The sequence below is a fragment of the Rousettus aegyptiacus genome, unplaced genomic scaffold (assembly GCF_014176215.1).
Source record: "Rousettus aegyptiacus isolate mRouAeg1 unplaced genomic scaffold, mRouAeg1.p scaffold_m13_p_10, whole genome shotgun sequence".
NCBI lineage: Eukaryota > Metazoa > Chordata > Mammalia > Chiroptera > Pteropodidae > Rousettus > Rousettus aegyptiacus.
The window spans coordinates 21439488-21457124 of NW_023416285.1; the positions used below are offsets into that span (position 1 = coordinate 21439488).

General features: G+C 33.6%; 1 long non-coding RNA gene across 1 annotated transcript in view; it reads right to left on the reverse strand.

Moving 5' to 3' along the window:
* Positions 1 to 1749: 1749 nt before the first annotated feature.
* LOC107508739 overlaps positions 1750 to 17637 on the reverse strand; it is a 131400-nt gene continuing 115512 nt past the window's right edge. Inside the window, exon 3 of the long non-coding RNA XR_001596380.2 lies at positions 1750 to 4156. This is a non-coding gene — a long non-coding RNA (uncharacterized LOC107508739). The remainder of the gene's footprint in view (positions 4157 to 17637) is intronic.

Here is a 17637-nt window from a genome sequence, read left to right on the forward strand (position 1 = left end):
GAAATTAATGAAATATGGTCTATCTACTTAACCTGTTAAAGATTTAAGCCACTTAAATGTTCAACTTTAGAAATATAAACTTTAGGTTCATTCATTGACTATTATACAGTCATTATAAATGATGTTTGATAAAATGTTTTTATTGACAAAGTATGTACCATTTAAAAATAATAAAGCACAGGTTTAATCACAAACCTGAGTCAAAACTCTATCCTAACTGTGTAATGAAATGCAACTTTCCTTCACAGTCATTTTCTACACAGCTAAATTAGTTGGCAGACAAATCCTGTTTTAATCCCAAGAGTAGACCTATGAACTCCCTTCTTAATCTTGTGTGTAGTTAGTATTGTCTATTGGATTGAGATCTTCCAATTGTACAGAACTGTACCATTGTGAATTCAATATTTGAAATATACTGCCAGCCTCAAAACTCTCTGAAAAAACCCCAAGAATTTACTCTTCCAATGGTCTCTAAACAAACAATAACAACAAACAACAACAACAAAACAACCATATAATGCTTATTCTACCCATCTGCATGGGTTGGCAAACTGAAATCACCCACGTGCTCAGTAGTGCCAACAGGCAGGCCATTCTTCCTCTAGTTCTTAGAACAGCAGGGAAACCTAAAAGTTGTCTATATGTTAATTCTTAGACAGCAGATTAATGATCTATCCTATAATTACTATAATCCATTCTTACTTGTTATGGAAATTTGAGTTGGGAGGACCCTTGTCTAAGAGTTTTCAGAATCAAAGAAGTTAAATAAATGTTTCAAGTTTACCAAGATTGTTAGTAAAAGAAGCACATTAAAATAAACTTGGGATTTTTTAGCTCTTGGTCCAACTCCAGTTGGCTGACAGATAATAATCTTTTCTTTCTTCATTGCCTACTCTCTCCAAATTTTATTGTTAGTTCCTCATCATCACTTGCTCTCTAAATCTGATCTGGCTACCCACTAACTCTCTAACCTCATTTTCAACCACGTTCATTTTTGCTCACTCTTCTCTGGCCAAAGAATCCCTTCCCCAAGGCCATTGTACTTATTCTTCCTTCTACCTGAAGAGAAAATCATCCCATGATTTTCCATTATGCCCCAGCCCACCACTCCCAGTTTTATTTTTCTCCATATACTTTATTACCATCTGACTTGGCATATATATTTACATATATATATATATATATATATATATATATATATATATATATATATATATATATTCACTGCTGCATCCTCAACACTTAGAAAAAATGACTGGTTCATAGGAGTGATTCAATACTTGTTTAAATAATGAAGTAAGTAGATTTTAATAATATAATTGGTAACTTCGAACTAATATGTATTTGGATACATAAAATTCTGTAACTGACAGAAAATGTATTTTCATTTCAGGCAGTCATAGAACTTTCTCTGAAATGAGCAGGTGGAAGGATATAGAATAAGTCTTGAAAATTACAAAAAAATCAAATAATATTCTAAAACTATACAAAATAAAATAAATTACAAAAAGTAGCCTAAAAGCTCCTCCTTCTTGGATAATTTTACATTATTTTAAATAAATCATTGGGAAAATAGAAAATGTAATGGAAATTTAACTATATTAAATTGAATGAGATGCAGTTAAAACCATATAGAATGGAAATATTTATTTTTAAATATTCATTGTAGTAAAGAAGGAATATTGATAAATAAGTAATAAGCATAGAACAAAATAAATCAGAAAAGTAGATATAAGAAAGTAAAAGTAGGACATAAATATCAGTAAAATAGAAAAGAAGACAAAAGAGAAATATCGGAAAAATCCAAAAGTTCATGCTTTTAGAAGATTAATTAGGCAATTCTGGTGAAATTGTCCAAGAAAAAGAAGAGGCACCCACATGTGCACACATATAAACATATAAACAGATACACATACATACACACACATTCCCATGCTATAAGGAATAGAGAGAGATAGTCACTGCGATAGTAAAAATTTCAAAGACGTTATAAGAGAATATATGCTTTTATTGGAATAAAATGGAAAATTTAAATAAAATAAAAATTTTATTTTCTAGAAAATTATAATTTACTAAAACTCACTCAAGAAGAAGTAGGAGAACTGAATAGTCTGAAAATTTTGAAAAGAATGAAGAGTAGAAAAGAATAACTCCATCGCCTGTTACTGGGTGAGTGGATTTAGGTTTAGGTGGCTTTACAGAGAAATTTACCCAACTTCTAGTGTACAGATGATCCCACTTTATGCAAATTATTGTCAAGAAAACAACAAAAAGAAACATTATAATCTTGATACCAATATTTGACAAAGATAATATAAGAAATGATAGCTCAGTTTCACTTATAAACATACATGCAAAATGTCCAAAGAACATCTTAGGAAATATGGTAATTTTTATCTACACAAGCCCTTCATGTGAAGCCTGCCCTATTCCAGCCTTGCCCATAACTAATTGAAAAAGTCTGCCTAACTCTGAGTTTATAAATACGCATCCAAGCCTTTTCCTATAAACCATGCTCTTTAAGTTATCTCTAGTAATAAAGGCAATAATTTGGTCTCTATCTTTATTCCTTCAATGATCAAAGTGTACTAAACTTCAGGAGGGAAAAGAAGGGTGCAACTTACTGAGGTGCTATCATTGGGTGTTTTTAATATATGTCAAGATCTTACCTAAAAATTTTATACTCAACTCATTTAGTTTTTACAATGTCACTATATGGTGAGTTATTTGTAGCTCTATAAACTGAGGAATGTCAGAGGTTAAGTACCTTGCCAAATATTATATAGCTAGTAAGGGTGGAGCCAGAATTTTAATTCTGTTGAAATAAATTAATTGGCTTTACAAATCAGTGGCAAAAAGAAGTCTTATTAACCAAATGGAGCTCTAATTATGTGGAAAATATTCCTCACTTCACATAATACACTTAAATCAATTCCACAAACATTGAATACTTCAATAAAAAAATAAAACTCTAAAATTTTTAGAAATATAAGAACCTATCTTTGTGGCAGGATAGAGAAGATTTTCATACACATGAAACGAAAAGCAAAACTCATAAAATAAATGATAAATAAATTTTGCTGCATTAAATTGAAAACCTCTGCATGACAAAAGAGATTAGAAATAAACTAAGATGACAAGTCATAAACTGGAAAAAGATAATCAAACCCATACGACAGATAAAGAATCAGCATTTGGGAAATACAATAAACATCTTCAAATCAATAAAAAAATTAAGCAATCTAATAAAAATAATTCAAAAATACAAACAGGCAATTCACAGTTGAAGAAATCAAGCATAAATGCCCAACATAATTTGTAAAAAGTAATGCAAATGAAGACAACAGTAAGAATCCCTCTCACAGTCAAGTGATTGTCAAAATTAATGAGGATGGGAACATCGGGTATTGATGAAAATTTTACAGAGACTCTTACTATTAATAGAATTGATAAATGTTAGAGTCCTTTTGATTTGCAGTTTGTTTAAGGTAGGCACATCTTGTAACCCAAAACTTCATTCACTCTTTAGGCAACCCTGCAGACAGTGTGACACATGTTCAAGGAGATAGGTAGAAGAATGTTTCTGTAGCACTATTCATAATACCAAAAAACAAATAAGAAAAACGCTAAATGTCCCCTGGGAAAAAAAATAGAAAAATTAAATCTACCATGGAATGGAATACCTGACAGAAGTTAAAGTAAACAGATTACCATATGTATATTATACCTATATGCATAAAAGTGAATAAACTCAAGACTAAAGCTGGAAAAAAAAATAGAGCAAACCCATGTAAACACACACAAATGAAGGTAGATTTAACATGAAGCTAATGAATCATAAGCGTGGCAACTTTTACTTGTATAAGTCCTCTTTCCAGGGAGGATGTTTTATTCTGAATATTAACTAATGGTTAAACATAAAACCCTTAGTTTCAGGGTATTGAAGGGTACCCAATACAAAGAGAAATTACTGATGATACCCACACTTGGTTAGTGCAATATCTACATTTCTTTCTTTTAACAAGCTAAGTAGGAAGTAAGATAGGCATGCATTACCTTCTTGAGACAAGTAATTCTCTCCCTCGGTGGCTGCAGCTGACCTCCAGTGTTGATGCTAATGACCTCCACTAGCAAGAATTTCCTCCTCTGGAGTCCCCTGCATATGTCAGACATAAATGTGCATCAGCATGACAACAAGGAAGCACATGTGTGAGATAGAAAATTTAATACACTCCAGCGACCAATAATAAAAAACAAATCTAGTTCCTCAATGCAGGGGGAAGAACAATGCTTTTTCTAATTGCTCTATAGAAATTAATATTTTAAAATATCAAGGGAAGAAGTAATCAAAGACTATGTTGTCATGAATGCAGAGAAAATGTATTATAGAGGTTAGACTGGTGATTCATTTAAAAATGTTACTTTCGTGGAGTCGGTGATGCTTGTGACATTTATCAGCTTTTCTACATGTTGAAATGTATTGTGATTTCTCATTCAAAACAAATATTCACTTTCACATCTAATGTTGTTTTATAATTGCGTAGTTTTTCCTTAATTAAAAGCCCCAGGGTGCATAGGTATTTTGTTTTTATGTACATGATGACGTGCACAGGAGAGATACATGGCAACTTTAAGATGCTTGTTACCAGTGGGGAAGAAAAGAGACAGAAGAGTGGGGATTTAGGAGAACTTGTACCATTTTATTTCCTACTTTTAAAGATAGATTTGATACACATATGGCAAAATGTTAACATCAGTTTAATCTTGGTAGTGTGTACACAGGTGTCTATTCTTGTTGGAGCTTTTACATATTTGAAATTATACAGAATTATTATTTTTTAAATCGTGCTATTAATAGAACAATTTATTTATGTGAAAACTTTAATTAGGACACCACATATTTGATAAGATGATTTTATTTTGGGTCACTTATTCTAAGGTAAAAATAAATAGAATACTTTCCATGTATAAAATATTTACCATTTTTAATAGTTACCATTTTACACATGTAATTGGGCTATGTGCTAAGTTCTAAAAGTATTGCTTTATTTTTATATCTTTCTTTCTAAGTGTCCTCAGCTTATATTTACATTACTGATGTTACAATGAAAAAAAACATTTCAGAACGTGACGGTTGAAGTTAGGATGCAATGGGCTGCACGGTGCATTTTTTCGTTTATTCGTTAAATATCAACTGAGCACCTACCATGCTGGGTATGCAGACTGGTCCACAATTTTACAGAGCTTATTGTAGTTGATTGAGAAGACAGACAACAGATAAACTCAAAAATAAGTAAATATTGATTGTACATTATTTTCTGGAAGGGAGAAAGAGCCTGTTGCTAGAGTAATGTGGGTGAGCAGGTGGGGAGGCCAGCTTAGGAATGTCTCTCTTCAGAGATGACATTTTAGTACGGACATAAAGGCTTACAAGGACTCAGTGTTCAATGAAGCCATCAGAATGGAAAATAATGTCTCAAGATGATTCCAAAGTTTTGAAGCTGGAAGGAGTAGGGGTATAAATGCCATTGGCCAAAACAAGGAGATCGATTACAGAAGTCATTGTGAAAGGCCAGGGGAAACTACAAATTCAATTATTAGCATATTGATTTTGAGATGTTATTAGAAAATCAATCTTTGGAAACAACCTCAGGAGGGAAATGATATAATCAGCCAATGAAAAATCATATACAAGTTACAATGAATTAACTGGACCTATATATATGTAAATAAAAAATACCAAAAATATATTGATTGAAAGAGCAAATTATATGAGTTATACAATGTGAAATAATTCATATGAAGTATAAAAATACAAAACTACTACAAATTGGATTGAGTTCATATATATGTATAGTACGAGCATAAAAACATGAATAAAATACATATTTTTTCCACAGGACATTGGTTACCTCTGAGAATAGGTAAAAGGAAGTTGCATTGGGGAGGAATTTAGTTAAATCTGTAATATTTAAGTTAAAAAACAAGATCTGAAGCAAATGTATACAGATGTCAACGTCTGATCAATCTTACAATTAAAAGATTTGTTATATTATTTTTCATACTCTTTCTATGACCTTGAAATAGTCCATAATTTTAAAGAGCAGTAAACAAAAAGAAATGCAATAAAAATTAATGAATAACATGAGTCTATATTTTACATTTTACACTTGGTGGCCACGCAAGGTGACAACTAACTCAATGTTTCTGTTTTGAGCATTTTGTATGAGTCCAAATTTAGTTCCAGATAACAGAAAGAAAGCTAGGTATTTTAAGCGGAATGGCACTTAATGAAAGGAATTAAATGCTTACAAAATCACTAGAAAACTAAGGAATGAGCCTCATCCTCTAGGAATGAGGCCCACAACAAAACTATGAAACTACCCTACCAGGAGAGCTGCTTTCCCTACTAAAATGAGAAATAGGAAAGTGGGAACTCGCCCTCAGGAATTACTGGACCCACAAACGTACAGCTTTAACTTCCATCCAGGAATCAGAAAGCCAATATTTAACTACGCTCTGCCTCTCAAGTCACACATCTGAAGAGACACAGTTAAGTGCTTGAAGGGTCTCATTGAGGTGGCCACAGCAGTGGTGTGGAAAATGAGAAACTTTGATCTATATTTTCAACACCTGATGAGTGGTCACAATGGCTCCTATAGTTTATCTCCAGGTAAGGTAGCTGTGGAGAATCCCAAACTTTCTAGCAGTTGCAAAATTATGGCCCTGCTTCCTTCCATGTTCCAACCTGACTGGATAAATTATTATCACATCAAGAACTCTCAATACAAAAGAGTCTTGGAAATGTCGATTAAAGCTTCTCAATCTCTACATTACCGACAAACACAGAAGAAGCTAGAAGAGCGGCCACCACAGTCTCTTCAATGAGAGCATCCAGCACTTCATTGTGTCTCATAGAAAGAGCAGAGGGATTTTGACATTTTCTGTTAGGGTCAATCCAGAAGCCAGGCATAAATAAGGGATAATATCTGGAATATTTAGAAAGAGGCACATGGTCCTTCCAAATTCAAATATCAGCAGTAAGACCAGGTGGCTGCAGAATAGAGAGCAGCAGCTGGTCAGCGTTGGTTCATAGCCAGGCAGATACAGAGTATTTGCGAATAAAGACACAGATTTTGTTTCCACGCTTATTAGGAAATTTTATTTGGAGGTCTAGCAGCTGTTCATTGTGATAAGAAACCTCAAAATTGTTTTCTTTTGAATTCTATAATAAGCTGAATTTATACAATCTACCTAAAAGATTTTCACTTGTTTGTCTTGGATGCTGAATTTTAATTGTCCAGAGGTATTATTTTCTGGCTCATTTCCCTTGTCGTTTCATTTTCACTTTTATCTCCTTATAACATTCCTGAATGCGAGAGAAAATTACTCTGTACTTGTCATTAAATAATGTCTGCTAATTCTTCAAGCCATGAAAAAAAAAAAAAAACAGTCAAATAAAACACACACAACCTCCAAATTCCTGCATGGATGGAGAGGGAGAAGAGCACAGGCAATATTAATTTCTAAAAGCACTAATAAGGTCAAGAACTTCTTCCATGGGGAATATTATTAAACAAATTATGTGTTATTGGATCCATAAATCCTTTGAGAGCATAAAATAATCATGCTCTAGTCCTATAAAGTAGTTAGAATAAATTCTGTGCTGCGGTTATAAATGTCCCTGATTCTTTACCTTTTCCTATATTGATCCTCTTTGCCACATAACTTTGTAGTGGTCTTTTACTCCAACTCCAGCCTTAGCTTCCTGTGCTTAGCAGGAAGTCAGCGAATATGACCAAAGCGAGTTTTGAAAGATGTTTTTCAACTGGGCTTGCCTATTTTTTTGCTTCTGCCATTGTTATAAGAACACGCCAGGGCTAGACTGCTAAAAGATAAAAGATCCATGGGACAGTGCTGGCTTACTGAAGTTATCCCAGTCAACACCACCCTAGATCAGCTAACAGTCAGACAGCTTTCACACACATCTATGGAACTAGACAATACCAGCAAAACTGGTATATGTCTGAGAGCCCAGACAATATATAGAATAACAGCAGAGCTGTTATGTATGTCTATGAGCCCAGACAATGAGAGAAGAATTGCCTAGATGACCTGCAGCTGATGCAGACACATAAGTAACCCCAGTTCAAATTTGCTAAACCTTGCAACCACATGAGCTAATTAATGTCTCATATGCCACCAAGCTGTCTGTTATGTGTCGTTCATGTGGCAATAGCTAGCCAATACAGTATTATGTGATGATGAATAGATGATGATACATGAAAATACAAGATATCCAAGTTTCATTTATAATCCTTCAACTAAGTTTAGTATACCAAAAAATTAGAACTGAATTGATCCTACATGAGCTTTGAACCAAAAGCTGTAAGAAAAGGAGCAAGTTATTCAGTAGGTGAAATGTTTCATTCAAAATACTTCTATCAGTGGCCCTGGTCATAGTCACAAAATCTTTCCAAAGTTCTGATGGTTGAGAAGAGCATTCCTTTTTGCAACTAATTTTTAACAAATGCTTTGACTTTCAACATCTTTTTAGGCACCAGAATATTTGCCATAATTCTTTCTAACATGGAGGTAATAAGTTTTAGTGTGGGGAAAATTCAAGATGTCATGATACCGATTTTTAGAGAAACAAAACAAAATCTAGGCAAATTGACTGGTGTAGCTTGTTTACAGCCTTCTTCCATCTCATTTCTCTTTGTGCTATGCTTCCTTATTCACAAGAAACACAAAGAAACACAATTTAGTAGCATCCTGACTAAGGATACTTTCATTTTCTGTATTTGTCCTCTTGTCTTGACTACATTAAAAGTTATCAATCTTGTGTCTTCGTGGCCATTCTTAGACTTTTAAACATTTTTTATATATAGGATTTTTCATAAATAAAACTCCACATATACTTAAGCCTTTTCATATAGAAATTGTTTCACTAAAAAAGATGTTTATCAAAAATATAAAATTACAATTATGTAATGGTAAAAAAACAGTGAAAAGAAAATGATGGGAAAATAGTTAAATGATGTCAAAGTGTCCTATGCACAGAAATACAAGCCTTATAGTCCTGCATAATAATCTAAAGTACGCAAGAAATATGACAAAGTATACTAGTCACCAAAACAAAAGAGAAATACTGTCCTTTATAAGAGTAGTATGGTCCATAAAACAAAAATATACTGGTTATTAAAAATAAGTAAAATTATTAAAAATGATCTGAGACAAAACTTTTATAGAATTTTAGAGCCAAAGGTGACTAAAAAGAATGTTAGCTTAATATTACAGTTGATTTAAAAAAAATCTGTTTCCAGAAAATTTAGGATAATCCCAATTTGGGGACACATATTTAGTTGAGAAGAGAAGCCAGGCTTTGACCCACATTTCCTGCCTCGATTCCCAAGCCAGGATCTGGTCTGTAGCATGGCTCTTTGTTTCTTCTTCTTCTTCTTTTTACTCTTACTTCTGCATTTCATTTGTGACTAGTAAAATGCTAGTCATCAGAAGATGCTTACAAGAAATGTTTGTAAAATAATGAATATGCTTCTTTTAGCCTCTAGAGCAGAATTCAGTACAGCACCATAGTTTCTTTTTAAAATGTGTAGTTGTTCTGAAACAGTTAATATAGCTAAGAAAATTCATACCTTATGCCTTCAGAGTAATTTATGCACTGCCAAATCTTGTATAAATCTCATTTCACAAACTATGCTTGAGGAATACTGAAATTGGTGCTATTCATAAGATAATATTAGCAAATGTATTTTTCCTATGCTAAATATATCCTTGTCATTTTTATTATCTACTAGTGTGCTTGTGTTTCTTACTGACAAGAAAGATATATTTAAATATTTTCTCATGGTCTTTAGCTTTATAGAGGCCACAGAGCAAATTTATCTTATTTTCCATTAATTTATTCTCTATCTTGCTTTTACATTGGCAATTCTATTACCACAGATTCTAGTAACTATCCCAAGACATCCATTACACTTCGCTTTAAGAAAAAAAGCAATTGACACAACTGATGAATTCCCCCAGAGTTTTTTGTTTGTTTGTTTATAAATCTGTTTCATAAGGAAAAAGCTTTTAAATTTATTGGGTGTGCCTGATGAGAGCTATTATCCTGCTAACCATATCCCTAAGCTACATTCTAACAGGTCCTTTTGTTTAATATACTTAACTGATTTCTTAGCTTGAGTAAATAAGTGTGATCCTACATACAAGATTTCACAAGCAAATTGTTAATATTACTAAGATGCATAACCTTAATTGTCCTTCATTAGCCAAATGGCTGCAAACTACACATAAGCTTTAAAAGCAGTCCATCTTTCTATCTCTATAGATGAATGAGAGTTACACTTTCTCTGCTGCCATGTTGAAATTATCATTAGACTCAATATTCTATTTTCACACTTTAGAAATAAGAAATTCCACTTATTATTAAAGAAACTGTAGTTTACTTGATATCATTTGAAAGTCACCAAGAAACTATTATTTCTAAAAATTATAACTTAAAGTTAATTTTAAGAATATGTACACAAATAATAAGTGTAAATACTGTAGACTATTTTAGGAAAATCATTATTTTGCACATTGCTTCAATAGGATTGCCGGAGTTATGGAGAGATTTTATAACTATTATTCCAAATTGAATCTGTGTCTGAAAACTTTGATCTTTTGAGTATGTCATTCTATCTTTATAATTGTCCTTTAGCATTTCCACTTGTATATTTGCACTTTATAGATGTTTATATTTCAAAGTCTTCATACCAACATTATTTCAATAACTCCTTCATGAAGTATTCAAAAAACTTTATAAATATTTTATTACAAATTTTTATCAAATTACTATAATAAAAACTTTTGGGGGGAACATTTTCTTTGAAAAAAACGTGACTTCCACCCAACTATATCTAGTTTATGTCAAAAGGAAATTTGGAGGTTTACATGACAGAAAATTCCAGGGTAAATCTAACTTAAGATAACCTTGGTACTCAAGGGCACAGGGTGAATATCATCAGGTCTCTGTTTTTATCCTTCAGTGGTCTTCACTCTCAGAAATGCTTTTCCTTTTGTTGTCAAATACAACTGTAAGAAGTAAGGTTACTAATATTTCCAGAAAAAAAGAATCCTATTTTTCACATACATAAGTCCAGAAAAAAAGTCTCAGGGATGACTCTTATTGGCTCAACTAAGGTCAGAGGCTCATTCTTGAATCATTAGTTGTAGCCAACTTATAAACTGCTCTGATGGGCTGGGATTGGGCCACATACCCTGATTTGAAGCCAGAAAGAGGAGTCAGTCTCACTGAAGCTATGCTAACTGAGAGTGAGTAAAGTCATGACTTCTCAAAACAAAGTAGGACAGAGCACATGAACTCACATACTCACACAGACTTTTATAGCCACAAATGATACCTATAGTTTAACTTTATCTCTGCTTTTGTAGATATAAAAGTGATAACATGATATCGTTCCAAAACATTTAATAAACCCTTTGGTATACAAAAAACATATTATAACATTAAACAGTATTGTTAGAAATTTGTACTCCTTACAAGATTCTCTGACTCCTGCCAAAATACCTGAATTTCAAGGCTAACATTTTCTATTATATATCTAAAGCTAGGAGGAATATAGAAGTGAGCCTTAGTCACATAAACTTTGTAACTGAGAGGGTTCGTTACCTAATTTTTCAAGTCATAGCAATACTCTCAGGAACTGAAGACTTCAATTAGAAAATGAAGATACATATAGTGAAAGATTAATTGAGCATGGATATTCAAATTTTTAATAATGATTATTCATTTTACATCCAACCTGAAATATCACTAAATATTAAAATAAACTCAGTATATGTCTTTCTTCTCTCAAGGCAATACCCAGAACAACAAAAAGGATCTCGAGCAGCAATATCAGTTGACCAAGGAATGCACTCTACTTTCAGAGAAGGAAAAAAGTAAAGGATGCCCACTTATTTAACAATTACATATCTAATGTGTATTATGTGTTGGATACTGGGAATAAATTAGTAAAACAAATAAAAATTTCACCCTTATAGAATTTACATTCTAATGGACCAAGATATATTGATCCTATTGTTAACTTTCTCACTTTCCAAGTGGGTGTTTATTGCAATTTTTCTCTACCATTGCATATTGAGCATCTTGGCTTATTAAATGCATCAGTACTGATTGAAGTAATATTTGAGGTATGATCAGAGCATGATGCCACCTAACTTGAAGAGGCCACGACTTCAGCTATAATGTCACATAGAAAGGCTGAGCTTAGAGAAGAGAACCCCATGATATCCCATTCCACCCTCTTGTTGGTCATGCTTAGTATTTTTTTGTAAATAACAATTCTTTCAAAGTCATAGTTAGCTGTACTTGTGCTAATTTTTTCCTGGTGTTGATAGTAGAGGAAGAGGAGTTTCTGTGGTTATATGTGTGATATTTAAAAAAAAAAACATTAATAGTGACATTTTGATAATCTATATACAGGAAGAAGAGCAAGGGAGAATGTGTGTCAAGCATCATTTGAGAGTGGATGTGGGAATACTCGAGGCAGACAAGCAGAAGATTGTCGTGGATATCAGTAGGTTCCCTTCCTTCTGAAAAGTGCCATTCCCCACCTCATCAGTGTGGTTCCTACCAAGCTGCCATGTTCTTATATAACCTCAATTTTGGCCATAGATTATTGGTTCAGAAATGGTTGCATAATTCAAACCAAATAAATAGGTAAACATTTCTGGGATTTTCAAATTTTGGACTAAAATAATCAATTTGTCATCTGTGGTTGAAGACACAAAATGTAGGAGCTGTTGGTTTCATGTTTCCAACCAGAGAGACAGTCTAAAAAAATAAAGCCACCACAAAGAGAAAAAATAATAGGAAACAAGTTCGAATGACATCTATGCCCCCATTACAAGTACTTCTGATAAATGTCTCTTATTGTTGAAAATGGCTCAAGTTGGTTTTGTCACTGACAAATAAAATGCATTAACTAATACACAGCTAAAAGTTATTAAGTGTCATTAAATGTCCTCAGACTTTGTCCTTAGAGTTTTTAGTTTCTTTTCTCCTTGTCAATTTCACCTCTTACTCTTTTAGCTCCTTCCTGTTTAGTTGGAAAGCCAATTATCCAATTCTGATATAACTGCATCTAAACTAAGGTTTCTAACTGCATCTAAATAAGTTGAGATAAGCTTAGTAATGGTGTGGACAGTTATCTCTCTCTCTCTCTCTCTCTCTCTCTCTCTCTCTCTCTCTCTTTTTTCTCTCTCTCTCTGATAGTTTGAGGTCTTTCTGCTTTCCTCTACAGGGAAAATTTCATGAATGTGAGGTTTGTTAGCATGATCGATTGTCCTAGTTTGCCCAGGACCAAGGGGATTCCCAGGATGCAGGACTTTCAGTGCTAAAATCATAAAAGTTACAGGCAACCTCAGACAAGTTGGTCACACTGGTTTCAGAAGTGAAATGAAATGAAAATGTGAGACCCCTCTATATACTTGAGATAAGTGCTTCAGCTGTGCAACCAGGTCTTCTGGGTGAAAATCCTGGTTCTGCTATATAATGAGTCGTGTTGGGCAGATTACTTAACCTGTTTGCAGGTGCTTCCTCCATCAGTAAAATGAGCATAATACTGACACCTACTTCTTAGGTATGATTTGAGCATTAGGTAAGTTAATATATGTAGCCCTGAATGTAAGGCCTCACACACAGTGAGGACTCCATTCTAGTTGCTATTTCTATTATTGTTATTGAGTTACTAGTTGCCATGGTTAAATTGATTGCACGCATTTTAAAGAAAGTTTTATTATTGATCTGTCCACAAAGCTTTAATTGAACCTATGTTCTAAAATACTCTAAATCTGTACTGTAATCCAGATTTTAATTCTTCCATTAATTTTACAGTGTCAGAACAGCTTTTTTTCTGTTTTAAATTTATCTTCCTCTAATTTGTACTGTATCATTGGAGATTATTCTGTATTTAATTTATAAAATGAAATACTTCATTTGCCCTGTAAAGCTTTCCACTCTTTCCTTTCCTTGTGACCAGGCGAAAAGAAAATGAGAAAAAAGAATAAGAGGAGAAGATGAGAGAAACAATCACATAATAAAAATGGTCATATTCTAGTTAGAAAAAAATTTGGTATTTTCTCTGAATCCAAATCCAATTGAATTTACATTAAATCTATATTCAATGGCTTTGTTTTTTTATATCTCTTTTTCTTAGGTAAACTCTTTTAAGAGACCATTTCATAGAACACAGTAGTTTTTAAACGTTACGTAGAATACAGCAGTGTATTTTCAAGTGCAATAAAAATGAATTTCACACAAAAAATAATAACAATTGCAACTTTTTATTTTTATCGGGAGCTTGATGAGTCCAAATAGTAAATTAAATGTTTTACAGAACTTTATGAGTTAAGTATCTTTCTTATCCCTTTTACATAAAAGATAGAACTGTGGATGAATCTCAGCTCAGAAAATAAGTAATTTCTCAAGTAAAAAAACTACTACTTGAATATGTGTTTTATTTTGCTCAGGTTAAATTTACAATTTTCTTATCCTATGACTTATAAAACTTTGTGTCATGTTCTAATTCTGTCATTCTTCTAATCTTCCAGGGTTGCCATAACCAATGGCCCCCTATTTGTATATCCAGTATTACCTAGATTTGAGTATTAGTTATTTTTATCAAAGTGAGGAGGGTGGGGCATAAGAAGCTACTTTTCCATGAGATAAATTCAACTTATCTGTCTTACGTTCTGAAATTGTATTGTGGTTGCAGTAACTGACTCAGTATTCTGTGACTCCAAATTAAAGTTCTTGTTATCCATTCTGGTTTGTCTTTGACAAATTCTATGCTTTTCTCCACCTTGTCTGACTCCTTCAGGAACTAGAGCAGGGTCAGCAAACTAAGGCCAGCAGGTCAAATTTGGTTCACCACCTGTTTTTATAAAGTTTTATTGGCACATGACCATGACAGTCATTGTATGCTATGATAAGGTAGTTGCAAAAGACACTGTATGGACCACAAGGCCTAAGTTATTTACTATGTGGGCCTCAGTATAAAAAATTGGCAACCTTTGGTCAGCTAGATGACCCCAAATCTGTTAGATTCCCTCATGCAGTTTTCCGTTCACTGTGTTCACATTTAATATTTTTTGTCAATAAATGGGAGGCCTTCCTGCTGGCCCTCCTCCTCACACTTTATGATTAAACCTCCCTTACATTTCTCCTTGGCCTGTCTACCTGCACTGTCACGGTCACCTTGCATCTGGGCCATTGTAAAGGCTTATATACGAAATGATTCAATTAAGCAACTCTATCATGTCCCTTACTATTCCACTTGTTCTAATCAGCTCGACAGGTGACTGAGAAGAGACATCCAACAGATGAGGCAATGATATCACAGACAGGCTGACTTAGGGATATGAAGTCATTAATTCTTTTTTCTCCCAAACATACCATTTTTAACATATGTTATATTCATAGTGTTTTTGTTTCCTTGTTTTGAAATGGAATTTAGAAAGGAAAAAAAATATAGAAAAAATTTTTTTTTTAATTTTTGGTGTGTTCTGACATTTATTTTAAAGATGAATGAGAGCAGAATTCTGAATAAAACTGTGATACACATATCTTTCCACAGGAGGATAGGACTTCATTAAGCAGGGAAGCGATTAAAGGATAATTGCTGTTATATCAGATTAGAGCATTTAAAAAATCATAGCCACAGCTGTAGAACTCCCACTGAAAATGAGCTAAAATTAAAATTTCTCAGGTCCATAACTATGGCTCCCTATTGGTGGGCTGCACTCCAAATGTCTTGCCAACTGACTGCAGTTTGCAAGACTATTCTTTGAGGCAAGAAATTTTCTCTTGTGTCTTAATCGTAATTGGGCTAGGGCAGGCTCCTGCTGATTCAAACAGCTCACTGAGGATTCAGAACCAAGTAATAAACTATACAACCAAGGTCTGGTGTTTATAGCCAGGATGTCTTGGGAACATGGCTACTTCTAGAATAAGTAGCAGAAGGCCTAAAAATTCTTAAAGACCATGCTTTTGTGACTTCCTTATAAATAATACTTTTGCTGGCAAAGATCAAAGAAAGAACGATGTTCCCATTTGAACTTACGGAGCTTTCTAGTCACTGAAAATTGAGAAAACACAAGCAGCTGCTTTATGCTAGAGGATTTGTATTCCACTGTCATTGCTACCATGGAGCCTGTGAACCACATTTTATTTCTGGTTTGATACAGAGCTCTCCTTGAACAACCTGAGGCTGAGAGCAGCACCTGTTGTACATAGGTGGTTTTTCTCTCCCTGGTAGATCCCAATTCCTGGCTTGATCTTCTGATTACCTAAAGCCGTTCCTCATCCATCTGTCATAACATATAACAAGATATTTAAAAGAATGTCTGACAACCAACGTGAAAAGCTATTTAGTTTCTAGTCTAGTTTTTCCAAATGGTGGTACATTGATCAACCAGGCAGTTTAATGAATCTGCCATCTTGCATCAGCAGTTATTCTCTAAATTAAGTCATATTCCATATAAAAGCCTTATTGTTATTCAGGGCACTTCCCAGCTACAGCTGTAAGATTCGATTAAGTCAATATGTTCCTATGAGGAACAGTTTGTTGGGGGAAGGCAATGTGAAAATGCACAGAGAAACAAGAGAAGAAAAATGCAGGATTTTATCTTACTAATAAAGTTTGAGGGTGCGTTCTCTCATCCTTGTAATGTCTCTTTTCAAAGACTCTTCCCCAGTAGTCTAAAGTCTTATTGCCCTGAAATAATGTACATAAGACTTCTTTGAAAATGAGAAGATGTGCTTTAGAGATTATTTTAGCTAAGAGCATCATGTCTTACACATATAAAGTGAGGCACCTGGCCTGCAAGAGTTGATAAACTGAGCAAGTTACCCTCATTTATCCAATGATATCGATACACAATGGAGTTATAGCATCTCTATCCTTGTCTCTGCATTTAATTTATGGATTCTAAGTGGCTTCTAACCTTGTCAGGATTATGAGTAAGTTCAGAAGCAGCACAGAATTTATTTGTAAGATAGACCAACCTGTTATAGGCTCTCCTATTTATTATATGTGTGAACTGAGCCATTGCTTAACTCTTGCAAAATAATTCATTACTTCCTTGTTTGTTTCACAATGCTGTTGTGTCATTTATTCATTTCTGTGCCCCTGGACCTAAACCTGGAACATGGTGGGCACTCTCAAAATTTTTGTGTAATGAAAATAAGAGCTGTTAAACTCTGTAAAGCAATTACTATGTGTCAGGCACTGGCAATATGGCAATGAACCAATGAACCAAACAGATAAAAATCCCTTCTCTCAAAGAGCTTAAGTCAAAGGGCATAAGATAGCAAAGAAAAAATTACATAATATGTTAGGTGTTAGGTATGATAGAGAAAAATAAAGAAGCACAAAGGAATAGAAAATTCTGACGGGGTATAATTTTAAACAAAGTGATCACAAAAACCTTCATTAAAATATTGGTATTTTTCTGAAGAAGTTAAGGGAGCAGGTCATGAGAATGTCTGAGAAAAAAGCATGTCAGGCAGAAGTACAAGTGTGAAGGAGAGGTGAGATTATGGTTAAC